Source organism: Mesoplodon densirostris, chromosome 5 (genome assembly GCF_025265405.1).
Source record: "Mesoplodon densirostris isolate mMesDen1 chromosome 5, mMesDen1 primary haplotype, whole genome shotgun sequence".
Classification (NCBI taxonomy): Eukaryota; Metazoa; Chordata; class Mammalia; order Artiodactyla; family Ziphiidae; genus Mesoplodon; species Mesoplodon densirostris.
This window is the reverse complement of record NC_082665.1, coordinates 76,480,851-76,497,187: the sequence shown is the minus strand read 5'-3', so window position 1 is coordinate 76,497,187 and position 16,337 is coordinate 76,480,851. Positions and strand designations below refer to the sequence as shown.

Sequence of the window (16,337 nt, the reverse complement as noted above, 5' to 3'; positions counted from 1 at the left end):
GTTATTCTGCTATTGCTTCCTTCTAGTATATTTTTCATTTCAGTTACTGTATAATCTCTTTGTTCTTTATTTCTTCAAGGTCTTTTTGAACATTTCTTGTATCTTTATCTGTGCCTCCATTCTTTTTCTGAGATCTTGAAAATCATCTTTACTATCATTACTCTGAATTCTTTTTCAGGTAGATTATCTATCTCCACTTCACTTAGTTGTTCTTCTGGGTTTTTTTCTTGTTCCTTCAGCTGGGACATATTCCTCTGCTGTTTCATTTGTCTAACCTTTTGTGATTGCAGTTTCTGTTCTGCAGGCTGCAGTGTTGAATTTCTTCTTGCTTCTGCTCTCTGCTCTCTTTTGGGTGAGACTGTCTAAGAGCTTGTGCAGGCTTCCTGGTGGGAGGGACTGATGCCTGCACACTGCTGGGTGTATGTGTGTCTTGTCCCTCTGGTGGGCAGGGCCATGTCAGGGGGTGTGTTTATCAACCAGCTGTGTGCTGAGGAAGACTTTAAGCAACCTGTCTGCTGATGGGTGAGGCTGTGTTCCTGCCACATTGGTTGTTTGGTCTGAGGAGACCCAGCACTGGAGCCTACTGGCTGTTGGGTTGGGCCAGGTCTCAGTGAGAAAATGGGGGCCTCCAGGAGAGCTCACACAGATGAGTTCTCCACAGAATTACTGCCACCAGTGTCCTTGTCCCCACAGTGAGCCACAGCTTTCCCCAGCCTCCACAGGAGACCCTCCAATACCAGCAGATGGGTCTGACCCAACCTCTTATGAGGTCACCACTTTTTTCTCTGTGTCCTGGTGTACACGAGACCTTGTGTGCCCCCTCCAAGAGTGGAGTTTCTGTTTCCCCCAGTCCTGTGGGATTCCTCAAATCAAATTCCACTGGCCTTCAAAGCCACATTCTCTGGGGGCTCCTCCTCCCATTTCCAGGCCCCCATGCTGGGGAGTCTGACATGGGGCTCAGAACTTTCACTCCTGTGGGTCAACTTCTGTGGTAAAATTATTTTCCAATTTGTGGGTCACCCATCCAGTGTGTATGGAATTTGATTTTATCACGATTGTGTCCCTCTTACTGTCTGATTGTGGTTTCTTCTTTGTCTTTGGATATAGGGTATCTCTTTTTATAGGTTCCAGAGGGTTTTTGTCAATAGTTGTTCAGCAGTTAGTTGTAATTTTGGTGTTTCCATAAGAAGAGGTGAGGTCACCTCCTTCTACTCTGCCATATTGTCTCCTGTCTCACAACAACCTTACAGGCCATTTTTATTCCCATTTTACAGATGGGCAGACTGAGTCTTGGAGAATCTTGTTTGTTCGTTTTCTTGTGTTTCAGTTGTTTTGTTTTGTTTGCTTTTCAGAGAATCATAGAGCTGTCTGATGTCAAAATCTTGTTTGTTTCCCAATGTGATGGCCAAAATACAAAAGTGATAATTTAACTCTCCTCTCTACAGTCCTTCAGTGGACTCCAGGTGTTTTCACAATTAAGAACAAACTGCCCAGTATGTACACAGAGCCCTTCTCCCACCCCATCTCCTCAAGTACCTTTCCCAATCCACTGCAAATGGCTTGTTATTTTCTATACATTCAAAACTCAAGCATTTCATTGTCATTGCTGAATTATTCATCTGGACCCACCCCAGCCTAGGTGTTCTCAGAGGTCAAGGCTGTGTCCTATTTGTATTTTTACTCTATTGCCAAGTACAATGCCTGGTTCAAAATGAGGGCTCAATCAAAGTTGAATGGATGAATGAATGAGTCAGTCAATCAAATCATTTTTGGTTCCTATGTAAAACAATTCTCCAAATACATTCTGCAGGATAGTTTACCCTCTGCTTTGGATATTAACCAGAGTTTAATTTTTCTCTGCCTGTCCTCACACTCCACCTCCTGACCATGGTTTTCTGCCTTTGTCTTTGTAGCAGGAGGTACAGGGGGCTGGGTTATGTTTGAAAGAATACTCATTCAAGGACAATCTTGCAAAGAGGCAAGAAAAGCAATTCTGCTTTCTTTTCTGTCTGCATTCTTGATGCAAGCATTACGTGTAAAAATCATTCAAAAACATATTAGATGCATGTGTAGGATAAAAGCCCAGAAGAAAATACCCTACAATGTTAATATTAATTTATTTCAGAGTCACAGGATTATAGGTGATTTAAATTTTCAGTTTTGTGCATTTTGGTATTTTCTAAGTTGTAGGTAATAAACATGCATATATTACTTTTGTAACAGAAATACAATAAGAATTATGTTTTAAAGCATTAAGCAAGTTCTGTAGATGTATTAATTATACATATCAGTGAATTAAAGTATAAATAATTCAAAGTTTAAAAGTCTGCTTTTCTTAAAAAAATAGTTTGCACATAAAGTCAGGATTGTATTTAACACAAAAGCTTTGTAATTCATGCTTTAAATCTAGCCGGCTATGAAATCCTAAGGGAATTTCGTTGTGAAAACAACCCAAACCTATCCAAAGGAATAAGCCTTTCAAGCCGGTGGCCCCCACTGACCCTTCTCCTTTGCCACTCAGCAACAGAAGGTGACCATCTGTTACACAGAGGGGTCCAAGAGGGCAACACTACCCTGGCAGTGATTGCTTACAGCCTGTCCCAAAGTCCACCTCAAGACTTGAAGCTGTGTCCAACTGGTCATGCCTGAGGTGTGATCACCACAAGGAAACAGAGCCTGTGTCCTTTCACACCTGCACCTGGCCACGCTTGTTAAGGCAACATCCTGGAGGGACCACCTGCTGTCCACACTCCCTCCAGGCCTGATCGGAATGGATGGAAGAGTGTCAGGCCTCCCAGACCTAAGCCAGAGGAGGCTGTCCTGTGAGAAGTTGTGTTTCTTGACACCTTTGTCAAGATACAGAAAAACTGAAGGAAACTTTCAGCAGCTGGCTGCTACTGCATCGAAGCCCAGCTTCTGGTATTGACAGTGAGTGACGAGGTTCTGGACACAGTCCAGTGGAGAGGATGGAGAGGACACAGTCCCAGGATCAGCTGAGGTGAAGCAGAGCTGAAGCATCTTCCAAACAATGGCTGCAGTGATGATCACTCTGATTTCTAGTGTCCATCAAATAAGCCTTTGCCTCTGGATGGTTAAGATTTTTAAGTTCAGCCAGATTTATATGTCACACATTCTGCCACCTTCTTCTTTCTTCACCAATCACCAGTCCCCAACTTATCCCCACAAAGAAAGACATGCTGTGTTTGGATGATACCATTGAGTTGAAAGGCTGCATTTACTTGCTGCGTATTCATTTGTGTCAGAAAAGAAGCCCAGATATCACCTTATTATAAACACCAAGCCTACAGGGACCAGAGACCCCCAGGAAGGACCAAGATTCAAATGATCTTTGGTACCATTTGGGTCTCTTGAGTTTCTCAGTCCACAGACACTGACTGAGAAGTGAGTAAAAGAGATAAATTTTCTGCCTTCATGGAGTTTTAAAGCACCTTGTTCAATGGCTGCCAGGGAGGTGTGTTCAATAAACCCTTATTGAATTAATCAGTAAAGTAACTTGGACCACAAGAATGTTGTTCAGTGCATAACACAGGCAGACCTCAAAGATATTTTGGGTTCGATACAGACCACCGCAATAAAGTGGGTATCATAATACAGTGATTCACATGAAGTTTTTGGTTTCCCAGTACATATAAAAGCTATGTTTACACTATACTGTAGTTCATTAAGCATGCAATAGCATTATGTATTAAAAAAAGTACACACTTTAACTTAAAAGTACTTTATTGCTAAAAAAGGCTAATAATCATCTGAGTCTTCAGCGAATCGTAATCTTTTTGCTGGTGGAGGGTCTGACCTTGATGTTGATGGCTGCTGACTGACCAGGGTGGAGTTGCTGTGGCAATTTTTAAAGTTAAGACAATGAAGTTTGCTACATTAATTGCCTCTTCCTTTCAGGAATGATTTATCTGTAGCATGAAATGCTGTTTGGTAGCATTTTACCCACAGCAGAACTTACTTCAAAGGAGAGTCAATCCTCTCAAATCCTGTGACTGCTTTATCAACTACGTTTAATTTTCTAAACCCTTTGTCATTTCAACAATCTTCACAGCACCTTCACCAAGAGAAAGAACCCACTTTGCCTCATCCATAAGAAGCAATTCCTCATCCATTAAAGTTCTATCATGGAAGTACAGCAATTCAGTCCCATCTTCAGGCTCCACTTCTAGTTCTAGTTTTCTTGCTATTTCTGCATCTGCACTTACTTCCTCCACTGAAATCTTGAACCCCTCAAATTCAACCATGGGGTTGGAATCAACTTCTTCCAAATTCCTGATAATGTTGATATTCTGACCTCTTCTCATGAGTCACATTTGTGAATACTTCCCAGAAGGTTTTCAATTTATTTTTCCAAGATCCATCAGAGGAATCATCATCTATGACAGCTATGGCCTTATGAAATTTCTTAAGTAATAAGACTTGAAAGTCAAAATGATTCCTGGACCCATGGTCTGCAGAATGGATGTTGTGTTAGCAGGCATGAAAACAACATTAATCTTATTGTACATCTCCACCAGAGCTCTTGGGTGCCAGGTGCATTGTCAATGAGCAGTCATATTTCAAAAGGAATCTTTTTTTTTTTTTGAGCAATAGGTCTCAACAGTGGGCTTAAAATATGCAGTAAACCATGTTGTAAATAGATGTGCTGTCATCCGGGCTTTGTTTTTCCACTTACAGAGCACAGGCAGAGGAAATTTAGCATAATTCTTATGGGCCCTAGGATTTTAGAAATGATAAATGAGCACTGGCTTCAACTTAGTCACCAGATGTGTTAGCCCCTAACAAGAGTCAGCCTGTACTCTGAAACTTGGAAGACAGGCACTGACTTCTCCTCTCCAGCTATGAAAGTCCTAGATGGCATCTTCTTCCAATAGAAGGCTGCTTCTTCTACATTGAAAATCTGTTGTTTAATGTGGCTGCCTTCATTAATGATCTTAGCTAGAGCTTCTGGATAACTTGCTGCAGCTTCTTCATCAGCACTTGCTGCTTCACCTTGCACTTTTATGTATGGAGACAGCTTCTTTCCTTAAACCTCATGAATCAACCTTTGCTAAGCTTCAAACGTTTCTTCTGGAGCTTCCTCATCTCTCTCAGTCTTCATAGACTTGAAGAGAGATAGGTCCTTGCTCTAGACCAGGCTTTAGCTTAAGGGAATGTGATGGCTGGATTGATATTCTATCCAGACTACTCAGACTTTCTCCATAACTGCAGTAAGTCTCTTTCACTTTCTTATCATTGGTGGGTTCACTGGGGCAGCACTTTTAATTTCCTTCAAGAACTTTTCCTTTGCATTCACAACTTGGCTAACTGTTTACAGCAAGAGGCATAGCTTTCAGCCTATCTGGGCTTTCAACATGACTTGCTCACTAAGCTTAATCATTTCTAGCTTTTGATTTAAAGTGGAAGACATGCAACTCTTTCTTTCACTTGAACACTTAGAGGCCATTTTAGAATTGTTAATTGGTATACTTTCAATATTCTTGTGTCTCAGGGAAGAAGGAGGCCCGAGGAAAGGGAGAAAGAGTGATCAGAACACACAACATTTATTAAGTTCACCATTTATATAGGCACAATTTGTGATGCCTCCAAACAATTACAATAGTAACATCAAATATGCTAATCACAGATCACCATAACAAGTATAATAATAATATAAAAGTTTGAAATATTGTGAGAATTACCAAAATGTGACACAGAGACACCAAGTAAACAAATGCTGTTGGAAAAATGATGCCAATAGACTTGCTTGCCATGGGGTTGCCACAAACCCTCAGTTTGTAAAAAATGCACCATCTGCGGAGCTTAATAAACTGAAGCCTAATAAAACAAGGTCTGCCTGTATCTGTTTTCTTCAACTAAGGGTTTAGTCAGCATGAGTGGGAAGCCAACTTGGACACAATTCCAAGCCAACTTAAATTGCCCACCCCCTTCTCCTGTCTTCCTTCTCCATACACTTAACATGTTGCCTCTATCCCTAACACAGCACATGTGCTCCTGTATGTAATAATCTTTTCTCCAAGCTCTCCTTCACTCTCAATTGAGCTGCATGAGAGACTATGAACGTTCCCCATTGTGGAGCCAATCCCTTATTCGGTGTCTGGCATGTTGTAGACACCCAAGAAATATTTTTTGAATGGGTGAATGAATCACAAATGGGATCCAAAAGGTGGTTCTGAGTTACACAACATGGACTAATTCCAGCCAAACTCAAGTTGGGAAGGTTTTTCTGGCAACCTCTCACCAACTGTTAATAGTCCTCCTTCCTTCCCTTTATGCATAACAGTAACAGTAACTATGATGGCTAACATAGCATGAGCCCTTAGTGTGTGCCAGGAATTGTGCTAAGCACTTTAATTCTCACAGCAAACCTGAAAGGTATATAGTAGTAATAGCAGCAGCAGTAGCAGTAGCAGTACTAGTAATACATGTGGCATTTTGAAAGGTGTTATTACCATAAAATTGCTGGTTCAGTTACCAGGTCACTGTATAGAACCCTGACAGAAACCTGGCTATCTGATATATGACAGATCAGACCGTCAAATACCTCTGTCTCAAAGCAAAGCCTAGCCCAGATTCCCTTTCAATCATTGGGTAAATAAATATCTATTGAGCTCCTGCTTTGTTTCATGTTCTGGGTTGGGTGCTAGTGATTAAATGGAGAATGAGATTGATGTGGACCCCACCCTCATGGAAGAGACAGACATTAAACAAATAACTGTACAAATATATACATACACAATTGGATAAAGGCCATGAAGAAAGAGCAAACAGTGTGATGAGATATGAAAGGGGTACCTTTTGGGGTCAGAGAAGGATTTTCTGAGGAAGGGACATTTAATTTTGTGACTGGTGCATGAGTAAGACTTGGCCAAGTAAAGAGTTGATGGAAGAACATTCCAGCATATGCAAAGTCTCCGAGTTTGCCCAAATTTAAAGTCAGTCCTCTGGCTGAGACATTGAGGGTAGGAGGAAACTGAGGGTTGAGAGGCAGTTAAGGGTTAGCTCATGCTTTATAGATGGCACTGAAGATTTCAGATTTTAAATGCAGTGGTGAGTGACATGACACTTGTAAGCTCCTTAAGGACCACTCTGGAGCAATGTGAAGAATGGACTGGGGAAGATCAAGAACAGGGCTTCCCTGGTGGCGCAGTGGTTGAGAGTCTGCCTGCCGATGCAGGGGACACGGGTTCATGCCCCAGTCCGGGAAGATCCCACATGCCGCAGAGCGGCTGGGTCCGTGAGCCATGGCCGCTGAGCCTGTGCGTCCAGAGCCTGTGCTCCGCAACCGGAGAGGCCACAACAGTGAGAGGCCCGTGTACCGCAAAAAAAAAAAAAAAAAAAAAAAAAGAACAAAAGGGAGTAGAGTAGTGAGATGGTCATTACAGCCATGAAGTCAGGAAAGGATGGAGGCTTGGACTCAAGCAGTAATAGAGGAGACAGAAAGAAACAGACAGATTTGAGGAGCATCTTGGGAGAAAAAGTGACAGGCCCTATGCAAAGTGAATATGTAAATGGAAGATGAAGGGAATGACAAAATGACAGCTGTCCATATTCATGGTGTGAACAACTGATATATAGAGGTCTTACCATTTCCTGAGAAGAGAGACACCAGAAAGGAAGAAATATAGGGGCCAGAGATGGAAATTGAGTCATGTTTTCATAGCACTATGTTAAATGCTGTTTTAAATGTGAAGTCACTGAAAATAAGAGCTTAAAGTGATCCTTGGATTTAGGAAGACCATTGTTGGCTTTAACAGGTGGAGAATCCAGATTGGGATGAATCAAAAAATGAATGAAAGAAAAGGAAGAGAAAGCAGCATGTGTACAAAGGTTTTTCAAGAAGTTTATTGTAAAATGTCATAGAGAGAGATGCAATATCTAGTGAAAGTATTTTAAAGATGAACTATGTACCATGACATAGATGCAGGCTGCTGGGGAAAATCCAGTTAGAGAGCAGATAGTAAGGTTTTAGCCACTAGAGGGGATACCCAGTAATATAAGTCCTGTGAGAAAGTGAGAAGGGATGCGGTCTAGAATATCTGTGCTTCTTCTATTGAACAGAAAGGAGGGAAATGCAGGCAAGTCTGTGGGGATGGTGGGGGGACAAGAAAGAGTTCCCATTTCATGGCTTCTATATTTTTTCCGTGAACAGAAATATGTCATTTGATTAAGGTTGTGGGAAAGGACTTTAGAGTTACAAGAGGTATGGAGGAGATGTAAAATGAGTTTAATGATGAAGAAAAAACTCAATAAGGAAATGTAAATAAGCTATTTTGGCATTACTGAGGGCCCAGTTGGAGGTTGATGATCATGGATTTCCAATGATACCAGCCTTTCCCAATGTGTGATATTCTCAAGAGGCCTTGAGCTAGCTCTTTGGGTGTTGGCAGATAGTTTGGTTTACCTGGACTGAGATCAAGCAGTTATAATGATGGAGAGGTCAAGGAAGTCGAGAGTATTTTCAAAAGAGACATTAAATGAAAGCCAATAAAATATAATCTGGATAGGATGGAAATGAAACAGGAAGAGGTCAACAGAAAAATTGGATACATCAATAGACTGGACATCTTGATGAGGTCATAAAATCATTGTGCAGAGATAATTGAACAAATAAGCTGGAAAGTGGGATGGTTGAATTAGCAATACTGGAGGTGGGGCACTGTGAATTAATGTCCAAAGTCAAAAGCATAAAGGACAGATGGGATAAATGGAGTAGAGGAGAGCAAACGATCATTGGAGATAGAAAGAAATCAAGGAAATGAGAGGTCTGAGTCCTTTGGGGGATGTTCAGGCAGATGTCAATTTTCTAGGATAATAGCAGAAGGCAAGCAGCTCAGGAAGATTGAGCTAAGCCTTCAGTGATAGAATGGGCATGACAAGGTAGGAGGAGATGACAGCATGGCTTTCAAGAATAGACTTTGCTTGAAAAGGCCACAGAAAAAGTGGTGTCCTAGGGTTCAAACATATATGAACCTAGGCAAAGTAGAGGATGGAGGGTCTGCATTGAAAGTTTAAAATTTAGAGAACTTCATTATTTGGAGAATTCTAGGAAACACCAACTAGAAGTGGGTTTGGGAGAGGAGGGGTAGTGTTTGGGGTCTGTATGGATTGGTGGAGGGGTATGAATTTCCTTTTATACATTAAGAAAACCCAGGATAAATTAAAGGCTGGGACAGCCAACATACAGTCCAGGATTATGGGCCTTCTACTGTGTTTTATATTTCTTTTGTTTTGGCAGAAACATTATTCAGGACTTCTGGTATGATAATAGCTATTAACTCAACACTTACACTTTTCCTCATGAAAATCACATAAAAGTGATAAACAGGGCTTCCCTGGTGGTGCAGTGGTTGAGAGTCTGCCTGCCGATGCAGGGGACATGGGTTCGTGCCCCAGTCCGGGAAGACCCCACATGCTGTGGAGCGGCTGGGCCCATGAGCCATGACTGCTGAGCCTGCACGTCCGGAGCCTGTGCTCCGCAATGGGAGAGGCCACAACAGTGAGAGGCCTGTGTACTGCAAAAAAAAAAAAAAAAAAAAAAAAAGTGATAAACAATAAAAATAAAACTTTCAAACTCCATTTTTAGTGAGATCAAGAGATAGATTTAATCCACAGAGACTCAAAACACATTAAAGGGCCGCAAGAAGCATCTGAGAAGAAGCAGAAACATTCTGGGAGGTGAAAAATGAATAAACAGAAGAGAGAACTCAGCTTTGAAAGGATAAGCAACATTCACTTGAAGGTGAGGGCTTCACCTGAAGTGTACAAGTTGTGTCTTGGTTCTGCAATAATCAATGTGGGTTGCGTGAGTAGGGCTGATAGTAGAAGCCCTACTATCTGGTTCAGAGAAAATAAGAGGATATTACACAAGAAACACTAGGATGGGTCTGTGTAGCAGCAGAAAAGGAGAGAATCTTTGGGCTGGGATGCTTATAAATTTACCCTGGACCCTTACTACCTCAAAGAGAAACTTCCTACATATAAATAGTTCATAAAAATCCAACCTGCTCACTGAAGAGCAATGAAAGGTTAACTGGGCCAAAGCACTCTTGAGAAAAAAGAAGAAAGCTGGAGGTATCACGCTCTCTGCCTTCAGATTATACTACAAACCTACAGTAATCAAAACAGCATGGTACTGGCACAAAAACAGACACATAGATCAATGTAACAGAGTAGAAAGCCCAGAAATAAATCCACTCATTTATGGTCAAATAATCTATGACAAAGGAGGCAAGAATATACAAATGGAGAAATGACAGTCCCTTCAGTAAGTAGTGCTGGGAAAACTGGACAGTTACATGTAAAGAATGAAATTAGAACAGTTCCTCACACCATATACAAAAATAAACTCAAAATGGATTAAAGACTTAATGTAAGACTAGAAGCCATAAAACTCCTAGAAGAGAACACAGAACACTCTTTGACATAAATCACAGCAATATATTTTTTTGGATCTGTCTCCTAAGACAAAAGAAGTAAAAGCAAAAATAGATAAATGGGACCTAATTAAATTTAAAAGCTTTTACACAGCAAAAGAAACCATAAACAAAATGAAAAGACAACCTACAGAATGGGAGAAAATATTTGCAAATGTGACTAACAAGGGGTTAATATATAAATAGCTCATACAATTCAATATCAAAAAAACCCCACATTTTAAAAATGGGCAGAAGACCTAAATACATATTTTTCCAAAGAAGATATACAGATGGCCAACAGGCATATGAAAAAAAATGCTTATCACTAATTATCAGAGAAAAACAAATCAAAAACACAATATCACCTCATACCTCTCAAAATGGCTATCATCAAAAAGACCACAACAAACAAATGTTGGTAAAGATGTGGAGAAAAGGGAACCCTAGTACACTATTGGTGGGAATGTAAATTGGTGCAGCCACCATGGAGAACAGTATGGAGGTTCCTCAAAAAAATTAAAAATAGAACTACCATATGATCCAGTAATTCCACTGTTGGATATATATCCAGAGAAAATGAAAACACAAATGTGAAAAGATTACATGTACTCCAATGTTCATAGGAGCATTATTTACAATAGCCAAGAAAGGGAAGTAACCTAAGTGTCCATCAACAGATGAATGGATAAAGATTGCATAAATATACAATGGAATACTATTCAGCCATAAAAAGAATGAAATTTTGCCATTTGCAACAACATGGATGAACCTAGAGCTTAATGAAATAAGTCACACAAAGAAACAAATACTGTATAGTATTACTTATATGTGGAATCTAAAAAATAAAACAAAAGAATGTATATAGCAAAACAGAAACAGACTCCAAAGATATAGAGAATAAACTAGTGGTTACCAGAGGGGGAAAGTAAGGAGGGAGGAGCAAGATAGGGTTAGAGGATTAAGAGACACAAACTACTATTTATAAAATAAATGAAAAATGAGGATATATTGTAGAGCACAGGGAAATATAGTCATCATTCTTCAATAACTTTAAATGGAGTATAATCTATAAAAATATTGAATCACTATGTTGTATATTTGAAACTAACACAATATTGTAAATCAACTATACTTCAATTTTTTAAAAGTGAATTGGCACAGACATGATGCAAAGAAAATATAAGAAAATGTGGAGAAGAGCAGAAAAAACTTACTCTTAGAGAACAGACATTAGAAAATGACAAGAGCACATGAAAATTGTGATTAAAATATTTTACTACAAATTATACAAATTTAATGAAATAATCCCCTCTATGAAGGAATAGCACAGAATAGAAACATAAGAACTCAGAAAAGAGATGGAAAAACAAGAAGAGAAGAAATGAGTTGGCAGAACCTAGGAAATAAGCAGAAGAAAAAATAGTCACAGACATAAAGATGAAATCTGAAAGGACATGAGAAAAGCAGACATCGCAGATAGCACATTAAGGGAACAGACACCAGAAACAAGAAAACAAGGATCAAAAAAGAAAAAAAAAGACAGAGAAATGAGTTAGGGATTAGACAGACAATGAAAGTTATGTGAAAAGCAAAAAAGAACCAACTGTGAATATTCAGTTCCCCATTTATAAAACTAAATGAAAACTAAACAAAACAATGAAACAGAAAAACTAATTAAAATATGATCAAGAAGACTTACCTGAAGTAAAAGGTTTGAATATATTATTAAAAGGGTATTACATGCACCAGGAAATTTATACAAAAATAGATAATACTAAGACATATCCCAGTAAATTTATCACACTTTGAATAACTATTTGGACAACTATGCAAAACCATGGAGGATAAATCAAACTGGCATAAGATTTCTCTACAGAGAAATTCTACACCAAACACAATGCAGTAGCACTTACAAGGTTTTCAAAGAATGAAATGTTAAGCCAAGGATTTCAAATACAGACAAACTATACTTCAGATATAAAAGCCATTGACCAGCATTTTTGAACTTATAGGTTTTAAGGGTATGCTGTACTTATGAGACTTTCTTGAGAAAATACTAGAAGACAAACTTAAACAAATTACAAAATGACTAAGGAAACTATGACAAAGAAAGTGCACTGAATGTATTTAACTCTACAACTAAGACAAAAGCAATGTGAAAATTAAGATGCCAACACAAAATGTATATATTAACATCTTGACCACATGGATGTAGGCAAATAACAGAAATATGAGGGAAAAAGAGGAAAGAAATTGGGAGATAAAGAAAAAGTGGTATCCACTCTATGGAGCATCTGACAGAAATAAACATATCGTTTAAAACCAATATAACAAATAATAAAAATAAGTGCATAATTAATAGTAAAAAGTTAATCAATAATAAAGATAATATTATTGTTTAAAATTAAGGGATAAAAGAGAGAAGCCAGAAAGAGGGAAAAGAGTCAATATGTTTACTCATCACTACTAATTGCTTCTGGTAAAGGAAATGAAGGACTGACCAAGATGGTGACCTAGGAGCCTCCTGACTTACCCTGCTCCCACAGATGCACTAAACATACAGCTATGCATGGATCAATTCCCTCTGAGAAAAATCCAGAAATTAGTTGAGTGACTCCTGTACATCAGGCAACTGAGAAAATGCCCATATCAAAATGAATAGGAAAGGCTGAGACACATTCTCACCATGATCCCTGCCCTAACCACAGCACCTTACACTTCAGAGGGAACCCCTAGCTGCCAGCTTCTCCCTGAGGACCAAAGGGTTTGGGCCACACATGTAGTGTCCTAACTTTTAAAGCTGTCACTTGAGGAACGGACCACCAAATCACCTAGTTCTGAAAGCCAGTGAGGTTTGAATTCAAAAGTCTCACGGGACTATAGTGAACAAAGAAGCAGCTCTTAAATGGGTTCACAAGCACTCCCTGTGGAAATCCCCTCCAGACTCAGTGCAGAAGGAGCAAACAAAAAACCCATCTCCCAGTTTTTTTTCTTGGAAGGGATTTAATTGCAGTACTCTCTCAGCTGCTGTCTGTAGGTTCAGTTTCTAATCAGCCTGAATTTTAGGGCTGACTTGGATTCTCCTAAGAGCCTGAAAGAGTTAGTGAGCACTTCCTCCACCTTCTACCTCCACCTAGTTTCAACAGCAAAACCAAATCTCCAAGGAGCTTGCCTATACTTTTGCAACTGCCACACAAGAGATGGACCTTCAAATCATCTGGCTCTGATAACCAATGAGCTCAGCATTCATGAGTCCCATAGAAACATATTAAACAGAGAAAACAGCCACCTAGTTTTCAAACAGCTGAATGAGCACTTCCTGAAGCTACCCACTCCAGGTTCACTGCAGAGGGAGAAAGCAAAAATACCCATCTTCCAGTCTCTCCCTGGAATGGATTTACTGCATGCTTTCCCAGCTGCTGCCAGAGGTTCTGGCTTCTAATCAGTCTGAATGTGGGAACAGACTGGATCCTCCCAGGAGCCTGAAAGAGCTCTTGGGCACAACTCCCACTAACTCTCCTGGTTCACAGCAACTAAAATCATCTTGAGCTTCTCCCTGGAAGGAGCCTGTCCATACTTCTAGCACCCCAACTGTTATGGTTGCCTCTGAGGGACTGGCTCCCAAATCACCTAGCTCTGGGAGCTGATAGGCCTCAGAATTCATGAGCTACTCACCACATAAAACAAGGAGGGAATTCTGTTGGGGTACACAAGCACTCTCAGTGACTGTTTTCCCTGGCTCAACACAGAGAGAGTAGGCAAAACACTCAGCTTTCAGTTTCTCCCTGAAAGGGGCTAGACTGCATATATAACATCCTGGCTTTCCCAGCTGCTGCCTGAACGTCAGTCTTTCAATTAACCTGAATCAGGGGCTCAAGAGGCAGGTAATTAATAGCTCTCCAGGAGCCTGAAGAGGGGTATGGACATTTCCTACACCTTTAGGACACTGATAGGTCTTGCCACACCATCATTTATTGGGAGCCACTAAAAAAAAAAAAAAAGTCCACAGCTTAAACAATCACAAGGTTTAAGAGGAAGCCAGGAGCTCAGACTGGGCTGATTGACAAAGTTCATCTCCTGCACAAGGGCAGGTTGTCGAGATTGGAAAAGGTGGCTGTTTTATCTAATGAACAGAAACCAACTCAGAGTGTTAAGAAAAATGAAGAAACAGGGAATATGTCCCAAACAAAAGAACAAGATAAATCTCCAGAAACCAATCTTAATGAAGTGGAAATAAGTGATTTACCTGATAGAGAGGTCAAATTAACTGTCATAAAGATGCCCACCAAGTCTAGGAGAGCAATTCATGAACAAAGTAAAAACTTCAACAAAGAGGTAGAAAATATTTAAAAGTACCAAACAGAAATCGCAGAGCTGAAGAATACAATAACTGAACTGAAAATCCAATGGAGGGTTTCAACATCAGATGAAATCAAGCAGAAGAAAGGATCAGTGAACTCGAAAACAGGGCAGGGGAAATCATTCAATCAGAGGAGCAAAAAGAAAAAAGGAATGAAAAAGAGTGAAGATAGCTTAAGGGATTTATGGAACATCATCAGAAGAACCAGTACATGCATTATAGAAGTCCCAGAAGAATAAGAGAGAAAGAGAGAGAAAGGGGCAGGAAGTTTATTTGAAATCCTAGCTGAAAACTTCCCTAACCTGGGGAAAGAAACAGATATACAGATCCAGGAAGTGTAAAGAAAATATCAAATAATATGAACCCAGAAAGACCCCCAGGGAGACACATCATAATCAAATCATCAAAAGTTAAGGACAAAGAGTGACTCTTAAAAGCAACAAGAGAAAAGCACCTTGTTACATACAAGGGAACCCCTGTAAACCTGTAAGCAGATTTTTCAGCAGAAATCTTGCATGACAGAAGGGAGTGGGGTGATACATTCAAAGGGCTGAAAGGAAAAAAACTACTATCAACAAAGAATACTGTACAGAGCAAAGCTGTCCTTCAGAATTGAAGGAGAGATAGAGTTTCCAAGACAAACAAAAGTCAAAGAAGTTAATCATTACTACTAGACTGGCCTTACAAGAAATAAAATGAGAGTTCTTCAAGCTGAAATAAAAGTACATAATTAGTAATAGAAAAACATATGAAAGTATAAAGTTGCTGGCAAAATACTCAATATTGTAATAGTCATGGGTAAATCACTTATAACTCTAGTATTAAGGTTAAAAGGTAAAAATAATTAAAAAATAATGGTAACTACAATAATTTGTCAATGGCTACACAATATAAAAATATGTAAATTGTGACATCAAAAATATAAAAGGAGGGGGCTTCCCTGGTGGCGCAGTGGTTGAGAGTCCGCCTGCCGATGTAGGGGATGCGGGTTCGTGCCCCGGTCCGGGAGGATCCCACATGCCGCAGAGTGGCTGGGCCCGTGATCCATGGCCATTGAGCCTGCATGTACAGAGCCTGTGCTCCACAACGGGGGAGGCCACAACAGTGAGAGGCCCACGTACCACAAAAAAAAAAAAAAAAAAAAAAAAAAAAAAAAAATATATATATATATATATATATATAAATATATAAGGAGGGAGTGTAAAAATGTAGAGCTTTTGTATGTATCTGAAGTTGTTATCAGCTTAAAATAGACTGTTATTACTAAAAGATGTTAATGTAAGTTTCATGGTAACTAAGAAACAAAAACCTATAGTATACACAAAAGATAAAGAGAAATGAATCAAAGTATACAACTACAGAAAATCATCAAGAAACCAAAAGAGGAAGAAAGGAACTACAAAACAGCCAGAAAACAATGAACAAAATGGCAATAGTAGGGCCACACCTATCAATAATTACTTTAAATGTAAATGGACTAAGTTCTCCAATCAAAGGACACAGAGTGGCTGAATGGATGAAGAAACAACTGAACTCTATGT

The 16,337-nt window shown here is 39.6% G+C and overlaps 1 protein-coding gene across 1 annotated transcript in view; it reads right to left on the bottom strand.

Annotated features, from left to right (window-relative positions):
- The window catches only part of CPNE4 (copine 4), a 606,100-nt gene that overhangs the window by 456,876 nt on the left and 132,887 nt on the right, over positions 1 to 16,337 (bottom strand). The gene's annotated exons all lie outside the window — the stretch shown is intronic.